This window comes from Castor canadensis, chromosome 14, assembly GCF_047511655.1.
Source record: "Castor canadensis chromosome 14, mCasCan1.hap1v2, whole genome shotgun sequence".
In the NCBI taxonomy this organism is placed as follows: Eukaryota; Metazoa; Chordata; class Mammalia; order Rodentia; family Castoridae; genus Castor; species Castor canadensis.
Window position 1 is genome coordinate 34,245,582 of NC_133399.1, and position 14,213 is coordinate 34,259,794.

Genomic DNA, 14,213 nt, shown 5'->3' on the forward strand with positions numbered 1-14,213 from the left:
CTGCCTGAGTACTCCCCGCCCCCACAGCCCACCCGGAGACCCCAGCTCAGCGTCGCCTCCGGATCCCCGGCAGTCCGGGGGAGTGTTGGAGATTGGCGCGGGCCCCCGCCCTTCGCGCCCCCCACGGGAAGGAAGCACCCCCCCATACTAAAAAGAGCGGAGCGGAAATAAGCGCTCAGTTGCTGGCCTGGGGCGAGCTGCACCACGTCCACCATGACTGGAATGATCTGCAAGAACCCAGACCTCAAGTTTGACTCCCTGCAGCCCTGCTTCTACCCGGACGAAGATGACTTCTACTTCGGCGGCCCCGACTCGACCCCTCCGGGAGAGGACATCAGGAAGAAGTTTGAGCTGCTGCCCACGCCCCAGCTGTCGCCCAGCCGCGCCTTCCCTGAAAACAGTCCGGAGCCCTCGAACTGGGCCAACGAGATGCTGCCGTCTGAAGTCGACCTGTGGGGCGACCCGGCCGAGGAGGACGCATTCGGTCTGGGGGGACTGGGCGGCCTCACCCCCAACCCGGTCATCCTGCAGGACTGTATGTGGAGCGGCTCCTCCGCCCGCGAAAAGCTGGAGCGCGCCGTGAGCAAGAAGCTCCAACACGGCCGCGGGTCCCAGGTCACCCCGGCTCCAGGAGCCGGAGTCACCAGCCCTGCGGGCTGCACGCACGGCGCGAAGGCGGTATCCGGCCGCTCCGGGGCCGCCTTGCCCGCCGAGCTCGTCCACCCGGCCACCGAGTGCGTGGACTCCGCCGTGGTGTTCCATTTCCCGGTGAACTAGTGCGAGCCGCCGCCTGTGCTTGTCGCTCCTGCTGGTAACCCGGCGGCCGGCCCTGCTGTAACCGGTGCCACCGCCCCGGCCGCTACCCCGGTGGCTGCCCCTTCATGCGCAGGCGGCCGCCCGGCTAGCGGTGGTGACCACAAGGCCCTCAGAACCTCCGGAGAGGACACCCTGAGCGACTCAGATGATGAGGACAAGGAGGAAGACTAAGAAGAGGAAATCGATGTGGTCACCATGGAGAAGCGCCTTTCCTCCTCCAACAACAAGGCTGTCACCACGTTCACCATCACCTTGCGCCCCAAGAACGAAGTCCTGGGCCTGGGGCGCGCACAGTCCAGCGAGCTCATCCTCAAAGCTGTGTCCCCATCCACCAGCAGCACAACTACGCTGCGCCCTCGCCCTACATGGAGAGCGAAGATACGCCGCCCCAGAAGAAGATCAAGAGTGAAGTGTCCCCGTGTCCCCTCACGAGCGTCATCCCTCTAAAGACTAAGAGCCTGAGTCCCTGAAACTCAGACTCGGAGGACAGCGAGCGTCGCCACAATGACCTGTGGTCCAGCTTCCTCGTGCTCAGGGACCAAGTGCCGGAGCTGGTGAAGAACGAGAAGGCCGCCAAGGTGATCATCATGAAAAAGGCCACCGAGTACATGCAAGCGCTGCAGACCGAGGAGCAGAAGCTTCTTCTGGAAAAGGAAAAACTGCAGGCCAGACAACAGCAGTTGTTAAAAAGGATCGAACACGCTCGGACTTGCTAAACGTTTCCCAAATGGGCAGTCACTGCCACTTTGCACATTTTGATTTTTTTTTTTAAACATTGTGTTGACATTAAGAATGTTTGTTTACTTTTCCAATCGGTCCTCTGTGGAGTTTGGATCTGGGTAGGGGGTTCTGCCAGGAGCTTGGAGAGAGCCTCATGATGGGTGGCTTCTCCACTTCATCTCCTGTGACAGCTGTGGAAATTTGTGACAGTTGAGAACCTCTGGGGCTGTGGAAGTGACCTTGTTCGTGTTGGGAGTTTCCAAACAACTGGAGAGTCATTCCTTTTTCCAATGATGCTTAAGTTCGAGCGGATGCCAGCCACTTAAGGGGCTTTGCCATTTGATGCCCCTGGGAACATTTCTGTAAATACCATAGACACACCCGCCTTTTGCATATGTCCTGGGTAATGAATGGAAGAGGTAGCTCCTGTGGCCAGTATTAGACTGGATATTCACACCTAAGTACTGTAATGATACCTCAATGTTTGAGGAGCATGTCTGTATACAGATATATTGTTAATCTCTGTTATGTACTGTACTAATTCCTACACTGCCTGTATACTTTAGTATGATGCTGATACATAACTAAATTTGATACTTATATTTTCATATGAAAATGAGTTGTGAAAGTTTTGAGTAGATATTACTTTATCACTTTTTGAACTAAGGAATTTTGTAAAGAAATTTACTATATATATGCCTTTTTCCTAGGCTGTTTTCTTCCTGTTAATGTATTTGTTCATGTTTGGTGCATAGAACTGGGTAAATGCAAAGTTCTGTGTTTAATTTCTTCAAAATGTATATAGTTAGTGCTGCATCTTATAACACTTTGAAATACCTCATGTTTATGAAAATAAATAGCAATTAAATGATGCAAAAAAACATTAAAACATATCTGTTCATTATGTTACTTACTCATTGAGAAAAATGTAGTGGTGTAAGAATCTAGCATTCTGGACCATGAGGAATCCAATCCCCTTAACTTGCTTTAGAAAGAAACTAGAAACTGAATGCCACCAGATATAAATATCAAATCATACTGGATGAAAAGCTTAAATGTACAGCCCACAGCTATGAAACTTCCAGAAGAAAACATGGAAGAAATGTTTTGTGTATTGTCCTGGGCAATGCCATTTGCTACAAGCAAAATCAACAGAGGCTACATAACAAGGACATTAATGGGCTCATATTGACATTCAGTATTTCTTACCCAGGAATATCACAGGTGAACCCAAATCATAATCTGATATTCTGACTTCAAATGTTTGTGAATTTCCCCTGAATAAAAAATTGTCCCCAGTCTCAGTCTCCCTTCCCTTTATAGCAAAACTCCTCACAGCGATCTTTGCATTCACATTCACATTTGTCTGCATGACACAGTTTTCTCACGCTAATATAATCATGATTTTTGTCTGGTTCACACTTGATCTCACCAGTCACCATTCATGTCTCAAGTCTTGAATACAGTTAACTGGCTGTTGCTATTAAGTGTTATAGAAAATGTCATAAATTCATTCACTGAGCCATAAGTTAGCTTCTTTATGTGTTTCCTTGTGGGTTTTCTGAAACTTTCAGGAGTTTTAAGTACACAGTCATAGGTTTAGGCAGTGGTGAACTCTCAAGTTCTTCCATATTCCTCAGTTGAAGTAACTTTATATAGAAGTAAACTAGAAATTAAATATCACCACTTATAAATATCAAGTAAAATGGGTTGAAGCCTTATATGTAAGACCCAATGCAATGAAATCTGTGCCAGGAAACAGCTGAAATTTTTTATACATTGTCCTGGGCAATGCCTTTTGGATATGACCCTAAACACAGAGGGTATAAAGGCAGAAATTAATAAAACAGACTGCATGAAACAAAATGTTTCTAGATTGGAAAGAAAACAACAGAAACAAGAGACAAATTACAGGATGAAAGAAAATAGTTTCAAACTCTACTTCTGCTCAGGGTTACACATCCAGAATATATAAGAACATACAACTGAAGATTTAAAACCCAAATAACCCACTAAAGATGCCGAATACAGAGGCTCATGCCTGTAATCCTAACTACTTGGGATGCTGATTGGGAGGAATGAAATTCAAGGCCTATCTGACCAAAAAATTTGCAAGACCCATGTCAACCAATAGCTGGGAATGGTCGCTTGAACCTGTCTTCCCTGTGATGATGGTAAGCATAAAAAAGGATATATACACAGTGAGAGAGCATGTTTGCAATTGTATGTTCATCTGTGGGATATAGAGGGAAGCAGGAGAGGTAAAGGAAAAGGGAACAATATTTATGTAGAATGAATAATATGTAAATACATTACACCTGTGTATGAAGATAGTGTAACAAAATGCAGCAAAAGCTGTTGAGTAATAGGGGAGCAGGGCAATTGAGAAAGTAACCAAGACGGGTAATCTGATTAAAGCCCAATATATGCATGTGTGAAATACCATGGCAAAATCCCCTTAAATAATCAATACACACTTAAAAAATGAAAACAAGAAGCTAAAACAGGTCCTATCTGTGATGTGGGTACCAGTAAGCAGGGGATGGTAAATGGAGAGAGTGAAGGAGGGTGACTATGGTCAATGTAATTTGTATATGTGCATGAAAATAAAACAATGAATCTTGTTGTAATTGTTCAAAGAAAAGGGAAGGGGGATGAGTGAGAATAATGGAGGAGGTGAATCTATTTAAGGTACAACATGTGCACTTATGTAAATGTCAAAATGAAACCAGTTGTGACAACTAATATATGCTAATAAAATGTAAAAAAAAAATACAATGTTCCCGGTCTAGGCTAGCCTCTGCAAAAAGTGAGTCCATCTCTCAAAACTAGAAAAAATATGGCTATAACTGTGGCATTAGTGGTAGAATGCTACCTAGCAAGTGCAAAAGCCCTGGGTTCTCACCCCAGTGCCACCCAAAATGGGTGAATAGAAAGTTTTAAATAGACATTTTTCAAAAGAAGACATAAAAATAGACAAAAGATCCATGAAATAATTACCACTATCACTGAGTAGGGATTGCAAATCCAAACTTATGTATGAAAATATACGTGTATGAAAATAGAGCAATGAAACCTGTTGAAATTTTTCTAAGAAGGGGGAATGGGATATGAAGGAGATTGATGGAGGGAGTTAATCTAATCAAGATACATTGTAAGCACATATGTAAATGTCACAATGAAACTCCCTATACCACTAATATGTAGTAACAAATAGATTTAAAAAAAGAATTAAAAATTTTAACCAGGGATCCATAGTCTTGTCCAAAATTTTGGCATTCCAAATTGACAAATACATTAGAGATATTTATATCCTCATCTCCCAGTTTACCTTCTCCCATATTTTTCTGAGGTCTATGCAATCTGGCTTGGGGCTTGTTTATCATTTGTCAGGTACACATTTGCCCTCAACAATCATCAATTGAATTGCTCTTCAATTCAGTTCACTGACATCTGCAGCTTGATGATATGGAAAACATCATAAAAACAGGCACCAAGGCAGAGTGAGGTTAGTGAAGGTTTACCTTGGAGGCTTTTTTTGGAAGTTTCAGGTTTCCAGTCCATGTCATGAGTGCACACATTGCTGAACATTTAACTTCACCCTTGTTTCTCAAGTTAAGAAGCTGCATCTCTGCCCTTGGCAATTAAACTTCTCATAAAATATTATGGTACTGTTACATGGAAAGTTGAAGCAATTTCTTGCTTATGAATATATATATATATATATATATATATATATATATACACACACCTATATGAGTGTGTGTGTGTCTGTGTCTGTGTGTACATACATATCACATTTTTTTAGCCATTCATTGATTTCTGGGCAATTCAGCTGATTCCACTTTCTGGCTATTTTGAAGCAAGTGGCAATAAAAATTTTATGCAAGTATTTCTCTTGAATATGATTTGCAGTCCTTTGGCTATATGCCCAAGAGTGCTATGCTAGTATCATAAGGTAGATTTATTTTTACTTTTTTGAGGAAGATACAAACCACTTCCATAGTGGTTACACTTTTTGACATTCCCACTAACAGTGTATGATGGTTCCTCTTCCCCACATACTTGCTAGCATTTGATGTTATTTCTTATCTTGATGATTGCCAATGTGACTGGGTGAGATGGAATCTTAGCATAGTTTTGATTTGCATTTCCTTTATAACTAAGGATGTTGAGTATTTCTTCATGTATTTATTATCCATATGTATTTATTCTGAGAACTGTCTATTCAATTCATTTGCCCATTTGTTAATTGGATTATTCTTTTTTGTGGTTTAGTTTTTGGAGTTCTTTGTATGTGCTTTGTATGTAATATTAATCCCTTATTTGTTGAATAGATGGTGAAGATTTTCTCCCATTCAGTATATTGTGTCTTGATTCTGATAACTGTTTCTTTTGATGTACACAGACTTTTAAAATTGATGCAGACCAACTTGTCAATTCTTGGTATTATTCCTGGACAACTGGAAACCTATTCAGAAAATAATTACCTATGCCTACATCTTCCAGAGCTTTCCCTGTATTTTCTGATAGTAGTTCAAAATTGAAGGTCTTACATTAAGAATTTTGATTCATTGAAAATTGATTTTTGTACAGATTGAAGATAGAGTTCCAGTTTCAGTATTATGCATGGAGATAGCCAGTTTTCCCAGCACCATTTGTTGACAAGGCTGACTTATCTGTAGAATATGGATTTGATTCCTGTGTCAACATTCAAATTGGTCTTAGTGTCTGTTTCTGTGTCAGCACAATGCTGCTTTTGTTACTATAGCTCTGTAATGTCATTTAAAGTCTGTTATTGAAATACCTCCAGCATTGCTCATTCTGCTTATGATTGCTTTTAATGTTTGTGGTCTCTTTTTCTTCCACATGAATTTTTGGTGTTGATTTTTCTATTTCAGTGAAGAATGACACTGGGATTTTGTTGGGAGTAGGACTAAACCTATAGATTACTTTCAGTAGTATGGCCATTTTCATGATATTTATTCTGACAGTTAATGAACATGGGAGGTCTTTTTGTATACTGGCATCTTCTTTGATTTCTTTACTCAAGGTTTTATAACTTTAATTGTAGAGGGCCTTCACCTCCTTGTTTAAGTTTATAACCAAGTATTGTATCTATTTTTTAGTCTTATGTGAAAGGGACTATTTTTCTGATTGTTTTTCTTCACCTAATCAGGCTTTCTGAATCACTCCTTACCTATTTCAGGCTGGCAACATCAGTGGTGTAAGTCCAAAGCAGCTGATGCATCAGTGGAAAGGTGTCACTCTAGAGATGAGGCTCCACACAGCTCTCATCATGTCCTTGTTTCTCAGGCTGTAAATGAAAGGGTTCATCATAGGGGTGACCACGGTGTACATCACTGAGGCAATGGCACTTTTCCTGGAGGAGTGGGTACCAGTAGAAATCAAGTAAACCCCAAAACCTGTCCCATAGAACAAAGAAACAACTAATAAATGTGACCCATAGTTGGAAAAACTTTATGCTTTCCACCCACTGATGGAATTTTCAGGACAGAGGACACAATTTGAGTGTAAGAGAAAATTATGCTAGAGAAGGTAGCAATCCCCAACTAGATGGTCAACAAATACACCAGGATATTATTAATGAGGATATCAGAACAAGCAAGCCTGAGAATATCAACCAGTTCACAGAGAAAGTGGGGAATTACCAGGTCAGTGCAGAAGGACAGCCACAGTGCCATGAAAGAATGAAGCAGGGCAGCCAGGACACTAATGAAGAGTGATAGAAGAACCAGGAGCACACAGACATTCAGGTTCCTGATGACACTATACCTCCTCAGTGGGTGACAGATGGCCACAAACTGGTCGTAGGCCATTACAGTCAGAAGCATATTATCTGTATTTCCAAAAATGATGTAAATAAATAACTGTGTCAGGCATCCTACATAGGAGATGGCTCTGCTATGAGTTTGAATGTCCACAATCATGCTTGGGACTGTGGTGGAGATGAAACAGATGTCAACCAAGGACAGGTTGGAGAGGAAGAAGTACATGGGGGTGTGTAGATGGGAATCAGAGCTGACAGCCAGGATGATGAGCAGGTTCCCAAGCACAGTGACCAGGTACATGAACAGGACAGTCCAAAGATGATGGGATACAGGTCTGGATTCTCTGAGAGTCCCAAGAGAAGGAATATTGTAGTGTCTGAGAGATTTGCTGGACTCATGTTGATCACTCTGACAGAAAAGATTAAGGTTATAAGAAATAACTCTAGGAAAACTTTCTTAATCCTGTCTATGCTGTGAAATCAAAGCAGGTACACTTTCTCTCCTATCCTTCTTTCTCTCCTTTCCTATTCTTGCTTTGCATTTCATTCAGCACTTACTCCCATAGTCCACTACCCTGTCCCAATTATTTCTGTATTTATATTTTAATTGACACATAATTGTACATACTTATGAGGTAGAATGCTATACTGTCATACATGGGTATATTGTACAATTATCAAATTAGGGTAATTATCTGCCTACCACCTGATACATATATCAATTCTTTGTTGAAAATTTGCTGTTTGCAAGATAAAAGGCCACATGATAAAATAAAAAGAACCTGTCTTGTAGACATTTAAACACCACAATTCATTGTTGTTAGCTATAGTCCCCAAGGTTTTATGTCCCACCTATTCTTTTTCAAATACAGGCACCTACAGAAAATACAATAGAAAGAAACATTATTGCTATTGTGCTTTGTGTCACTATAGCAAATACCTGAGTAATCAACATATAAGACAAAGTGTTATTTTGGCTAATGTTTCCAGGCCATGATGGGTTGGTGCCATTGTCTTGGTTTTATGGGGACTCATCATGGGTGGAAGTCATGGTGGAGCAAGACTTCTGCAATTATAGCTGGAGAATGAAAGAGGGGAAGAGACTAGGATCCCAAAATTCCATTTGAGGGCATGGTTTGAAATGCCGTGGATACCTCCATCAGGACCACCTTTTTAAAGTTTCTTCCATCTCCCAATAGTTTAAGCAGATGACTGAGCCATTTAAATATGAGCCTTTGGGGCATTCCATATTCAAACTGTAGCAATTTTCCTTTCCCTTATGTCTTTAAGGATGTAAGTCTATAACAATACTATTATTTCTATACTCTAATACACAGATTGAGAAAACAGTTTTGGGGATGAATTTTGCTTATGTTTGTTTTGTAAATAATGATTAAATAGCCCACGGCCCATCCACTATGTATTTTTATGCTTGCTTTTATGCTACAAAAGCAGAGTTGAACACTTGTCTAGAGGTAATATGGATCAAAGCCTGAAATATTTACCATGTGACACTTTACAAATATTTTTACAACCTCTGTTCTAGAAATTTTATTAGACTTAAGTTCAATATTTGGCTAGTATAATTAAATATTTTCTTATGGAAATGGATAGGTCTTGCTTGCCTTGTTTATTAAATATTATCAGGCACACTAATTATTGAGATACAAAATGCCAACATTGTGATTCTTTCCTCATTTGCAAGTTGAAATATGTACCAACATGGAACTTTCCTTAATTAAATAAGTGTTCACCTTATGGTGGACTTCTTATAGAAAGGATGAATCCATCTTGATCACTTATAAGGAATTATAAGGTTGTGGGTGTAGCTCAGTAGTAAAATACTTGCTCAGTATGTGTCAGGTCCTTTATTCAACCTCTAGTTCTGCAAAATAATAGTAATGATAAATTGCCATTATTATATGTCAAGAATTATATTGACACATATTTAATTACTATTGTCTTGTATAATATATTATGTAATATTAATATGTTACAGCATATCATTATTATATACTTATTTAAAATTCATAATAAAAATAATAGGTTGTATTTTATAATCATCCAAAGATGAACAGGACTTTTAAATACACTCGATATATTGCACTGCAGTTTTTCATCTTCTCAAATTGTCCTTCCTTTACCCATTTCAACCTCTTCAATTTTTCTCCTGCTTTCTGAAAGGAGGCTGGCATTCCCACTTCTCCCTTGGCCTAATGTGAAGGATATTTTATGGTCATCTTATGCATTTCCTGTTTAAAATCCAGAACCAGTTTTTCCTTCATTATTAGTAGTAAGTCCTGCCCACAAGTTACCTTTTTTTCATATTTAACAATTGAGTGCTCCTAAAATTTTTATTTGCCTTTTGACTAACTGATCTTGTAAATAATGTAAAGGCAATATTAACTGTCATCATATGTTAAGCAATAATGTAGATATTTAAAATGTTAGGTACTTCAATACTTTCATAATACCTGAAGGAAAGTTACCACTCTCACTCATTTATCAGTGAGGACACTGGACAATAGGTGGTTTAGTGACCTGCATAAAGATACTGAAAATGGGGACAGAGCCATGATTTGGCATCAGAATGCCTGACCCTAGTGCTGGTACATTGAGCCATTATGAGGTACTGTCTTCACCAACCCAAAACTCAGCTTCCTATGACATTTCTTAGGTTCCATCTTTTCCATTTGACATACTTTAATGACTTCCTAGTGAACAATATCCCAAGCACATTCACTGGGTCATGGTAGTGTAGATGACCTACATCAGATGACAACATAGCTGGTGTTGGGATTAGACAGGGTATAGCTTCAAGACTATACCCTGTCTAAGATAAAAAATGTTATACCAGATCAAATAAAGTCTTGTATTAATCTTTAATGGGTAAGGTTTTTGTTCAAATATGATTGTTGTTAATGAATACAGGCCCAATGGTTCTACTCCACCAAGTAATTCTAAGACCCAGGCTGGTAAGAGCTCCATCATTGTATAACTTAGAACAGGTGGCTGTTTTAGTCATGAGTGTGGTGAACTTGGAAATATATCCATAGGTCATGTGATATTTTCTGAGATAGAAACACAGGACAGAGGGGGAGAGAGAGACAGAGAGAGAGAGAGAGAGAGAGAGAGAGAGAGAAAGACGGGAAAGTATGTTGCTGTGAATTTACCATCATTATTGAAGGCTAAAATTCTCTTCTCTGCAGCTAAGTGAAGCACTTTTCCCCTGACAGAATTTTGGAAAAAGAGAATTATATATAAGGGGTCAATAATCAAACCAAATGAAATAGCAATCATCTTATGTGTTTTCTTTTTAGAGTCATAGAGAAAATATGTCTCAATTAACCTTGATATCTAGGCAATTTAGGCATATTTTCAGACTGACTATTGTTGGGAGAGAAGGAAAGTTGAACGAAATATACCTGGAAAATCATCCTTTTATGATTCTGGGACTTATAAAGTAATTGCAATGTTTTTGGCATACTTTTCACAGTATGAACAAATGAAACCTGAGAACAGGGCTGGGGATATAAATCAATGTTAGAGTGCTTGTCTAGCATGCAAAGCCATGCATTTCTTCCTTAGGGCCACAAATTTAAAAAATGCCTCAGAACATCTTGTCTTGTATTTTCTTTATGTTTTGATGATATTATAAAACATTCATGGAAAATATTTTCTTTTCCTTACAGATAATTCTAAACTACACATGCACACTTCTGTTCATCATTCCTTGACCATATGAATAGCAGTTTAAAAAGATAGGGATGACTATTTGATAATAATAAGTACTTATTGGGAGTCATTATGATTAAGTTTGCTGGGTAAACGCATGATCTAGATAGAACTACTTGTGCCTTTTTCTTTTTGTATCACTTTCCCTTTATTACAGTTTGTGAGAACAAATGTAAATCCCATTGAATACGCTAGCATTTGTCTCTACTTTATTTTTTCTTAATTTATGCCTTCAACTTGTATCACATATAATGCTAGAAAAATAATGTTGAAAGTTTGACGTAAGACCCTGGCTCCTATTTTTCTGGTTTAGCTACCTCATTTCTTGATTTAGATGATCATGGAACCTCAGCACTGATCTCTGGAAAATTCCAGTATGGACCAGCTCAGGACCGGCTCTAAGGCTGTCCTATGTCCTATGAGTTAGCCACATTCCTGAGAAACATATCCTGGAACCAGAAAAGGATGCAATGAAGAACTGACATGATTCAGGCCATTTCTGGGGTAGCCATGGAGTCTAAAGTTGTTACCTACCCACAGTTCCTTACACTAGAGCTTATGGACAAATATATAGGATTAAGAACTCACATCATGACAAAGAGATTGTGAGTACATTTCAAGGATTTAATTAATGACTTGTTAATGTGGTGATAGGAGATGTCAGAGTTTGAAACCACACCAGAAGAAAAAAATGAGTGAATTAGATCAGATTTTGCTAAATGGAGATAATATAATGGTACTGGTTCCTGGAGAATGGCCTGAAGTATGAATGGATTTTTCACTTATGCTAAAATTTCCTTTTGCTTTGTAGTAGCAACAGAGAATTCTGTTTTTCAATTTAGTATTTAAATACTATAAAGAGAAGATTCCTTTTAAATGGAATGTTTCAAAAATCCATTATATGCCCTTTTTGTAAGTAATTTTGATTATCCTAGGAAAAACAAGACTTTGTTCTTTGAAATCTGAAGAAAACACCTTTTCAGTTTTATAAGTGAAAACTGTAATATAGTAACAATCTGAGATCTATCTGCTGTTCTTGGAAGTGTAGCTAAAGAATTTCTGTAACAGGGCATCATGGTCAGGGTGACAACATGGCACCACCACATTTGTGCTATTGAATGTTTCAGTCAGTGAGACAATACCCCAAGACCTGCTTTTCACAGCTGAGGCGCCTTGAGCAAGAGTTGACATTGCCTGGAACAAGATAAGTGATTATAAATCATGGGCCACTTGAACATAAGACATGGATTGTTATTGATCCAATTATGAATTCCCTATTGTGACATGAATCTGTGACATGCAAAGGTGCCTGGTCTTCTCTGAGAAAATTACATGCTATTATACTAAACGTTTTAGCATTCTAAATGAATCTTTAAAATAGTTCTATATGTATAAAATTAAATTAAAAATATTATGAAAAAAGAATTTTACAAAATGGTAGCAATAGCAGTGTGAAGATTTTCTAAACAAAATATCCTTTAAGATACTTATGTTTGTCTTGATATAATGCAATATTTGAAGCATCCTGAAATGTACAAAAAAGTGGCAATGAAGTGCTTAAACACATGAGTCAACATCATCAATTCAATGATCATCAATTCAATTCAACATCATCAATACACTTGAGTCCTGTTTTACAAATTAATAAAATTGTGCAAATCATCATTTTTGCAGTTTATTCCTGAAATTGCAATCCTTCTCTCCCCAGGGATAACTGTGATAGTGGACGTTGCCTGTATCAATCTTCTTGAGGCCTAAAATTGAGCTATGACACATCCATAAGCATTTACTTGATATCGTACTGTATTTTTAATTCAGAATTTACATTTGTTTGTGACTTAACACCTCATTTCCTGTACTGCCCAATGTTGATTCAATCAGGTCTGCACTAATGTTAACAAATATTCATGTATTGGTGGACATTTGCATTTTCTATAATTTTTACATAGCATATTACATGTCATAATAGCATTAAACCAAGGATGGTGGATTGTCTCCAAATTCCAAAGACTCATGACTCCTGAGAATGAAAGGTTGGGAATTAACAATTAAAAGGGCTTTTGTGGGTTACTATTTTTAAAACAAATTTTTAAAAAATTAAAGTATATTGATCTGACTGGCAGAATTAAATGGCTAAATCTGGAATGTAACTTCACCTTGTGTATTTTATTGCTCATGGTGCTTTGCATTACTTTACAGTGTTTCATGCTACTTCATTTGGAGTTCTAAAATACATAGTAGGACTGACAAGGGAGCTCACTGGGTCTACATGGACTCTTAACTCCTGGAGTCTTCACAGTCAAGCAATAGTATTCCAGTTGCACAGTAGGAGGACTGTGAAGATAAATGTATTCTGTGCCATGAAAAGAGAGCTCAGGAGTAATTTTTGATTCTCTTATTTCAAAAAAATGTAAAGAAGATCAGATGATACTTAGGGTAAGTATACAGATAAATTTACATAATGGTCATATGTATTGAATCATCACATTACACTTCATAGATAAATATCATTTGTATGCATCATTTTAAAAATATGGTGCTGGGGATAAAACTCAGGACTTTGTGTGTGCTACACAAAGGCTCAACTACTACTTATAATTGCAGCTCTCCAACATATTTCCAAAAATCAAGGATGGTCATGGTTTCAAAGGATGAAATCTAGGACCAGAAATGGTTAAGTTGAAAACTGAGTTAATTCTACCCCATTGGCAGATAAAAGCATGAAGGAAACTGGATAATTATTATGTACTTTTTGAAAGGGCTAATTCATACTCAGATGAATAAAGTGTCTGCAGTTCAGAAGGTAGAGTATGATCTGACTATAATGAAAGATAACTGAAATGTAAATATACCAAGAAGGGGCAAAAACTTAATTTGGAGTCTCACTTTCAACTTAATGCATGTGATCATTCTTTTACTTTACGGGTTTCAAGGAGGAAAGGAAGGAAGAAAAGAAGGAAGGGAGAGAGGGAGAGGGAAGGAGGAAGGGAGGATAGAAAATGAAGAGCAGAAATAAAAATGTCAATGAGAAACAGATAGTATAGGAGGAGGAGAAGGGAAAGGATAAAAAAAGGGAAGGGACGGAAAGAAAAAGAGATTATTAAACAGTGCAAATTTGTAAAGGAGTTTTCAAGAAACTTCAGTTTACCTT

The 14,213-nt window shown here is 38.6% G+C and overlaps 3 pseudogenes; 2 read left to right on the forward strand and 1 right to left on the reverse strand.

Moving 5' to 3' along the window:
* The first annotated feature begins 201 nt into the window (after positions 1 to 201).
* On the forward strand, positions 202 to 1,580 carry LOC109699774 (N-myc proto-oncogene protein-like; annotated as a pseudogene).
* Positions 1,581 to 6,786: 5,206 nt separating this feature from the next.
* On the reverse strand, positions 6,787 to 7,726 carry LOC109699771 (olfactory receptor 7G3-like; annotated as a pseudogene).
* Positions 7,727 to 10,235: 2,509 nt separating this feature from the next.
* LOC109699772 (U6 snRNA-associated Sm-like protein LSm5 pseudogene) lies at positions 10,236 to 11,831 on the forward strand (annotated as a pseudogene).
* Positions 11,832 to 14,213: the final 2,382 nt, after the last annotated feature.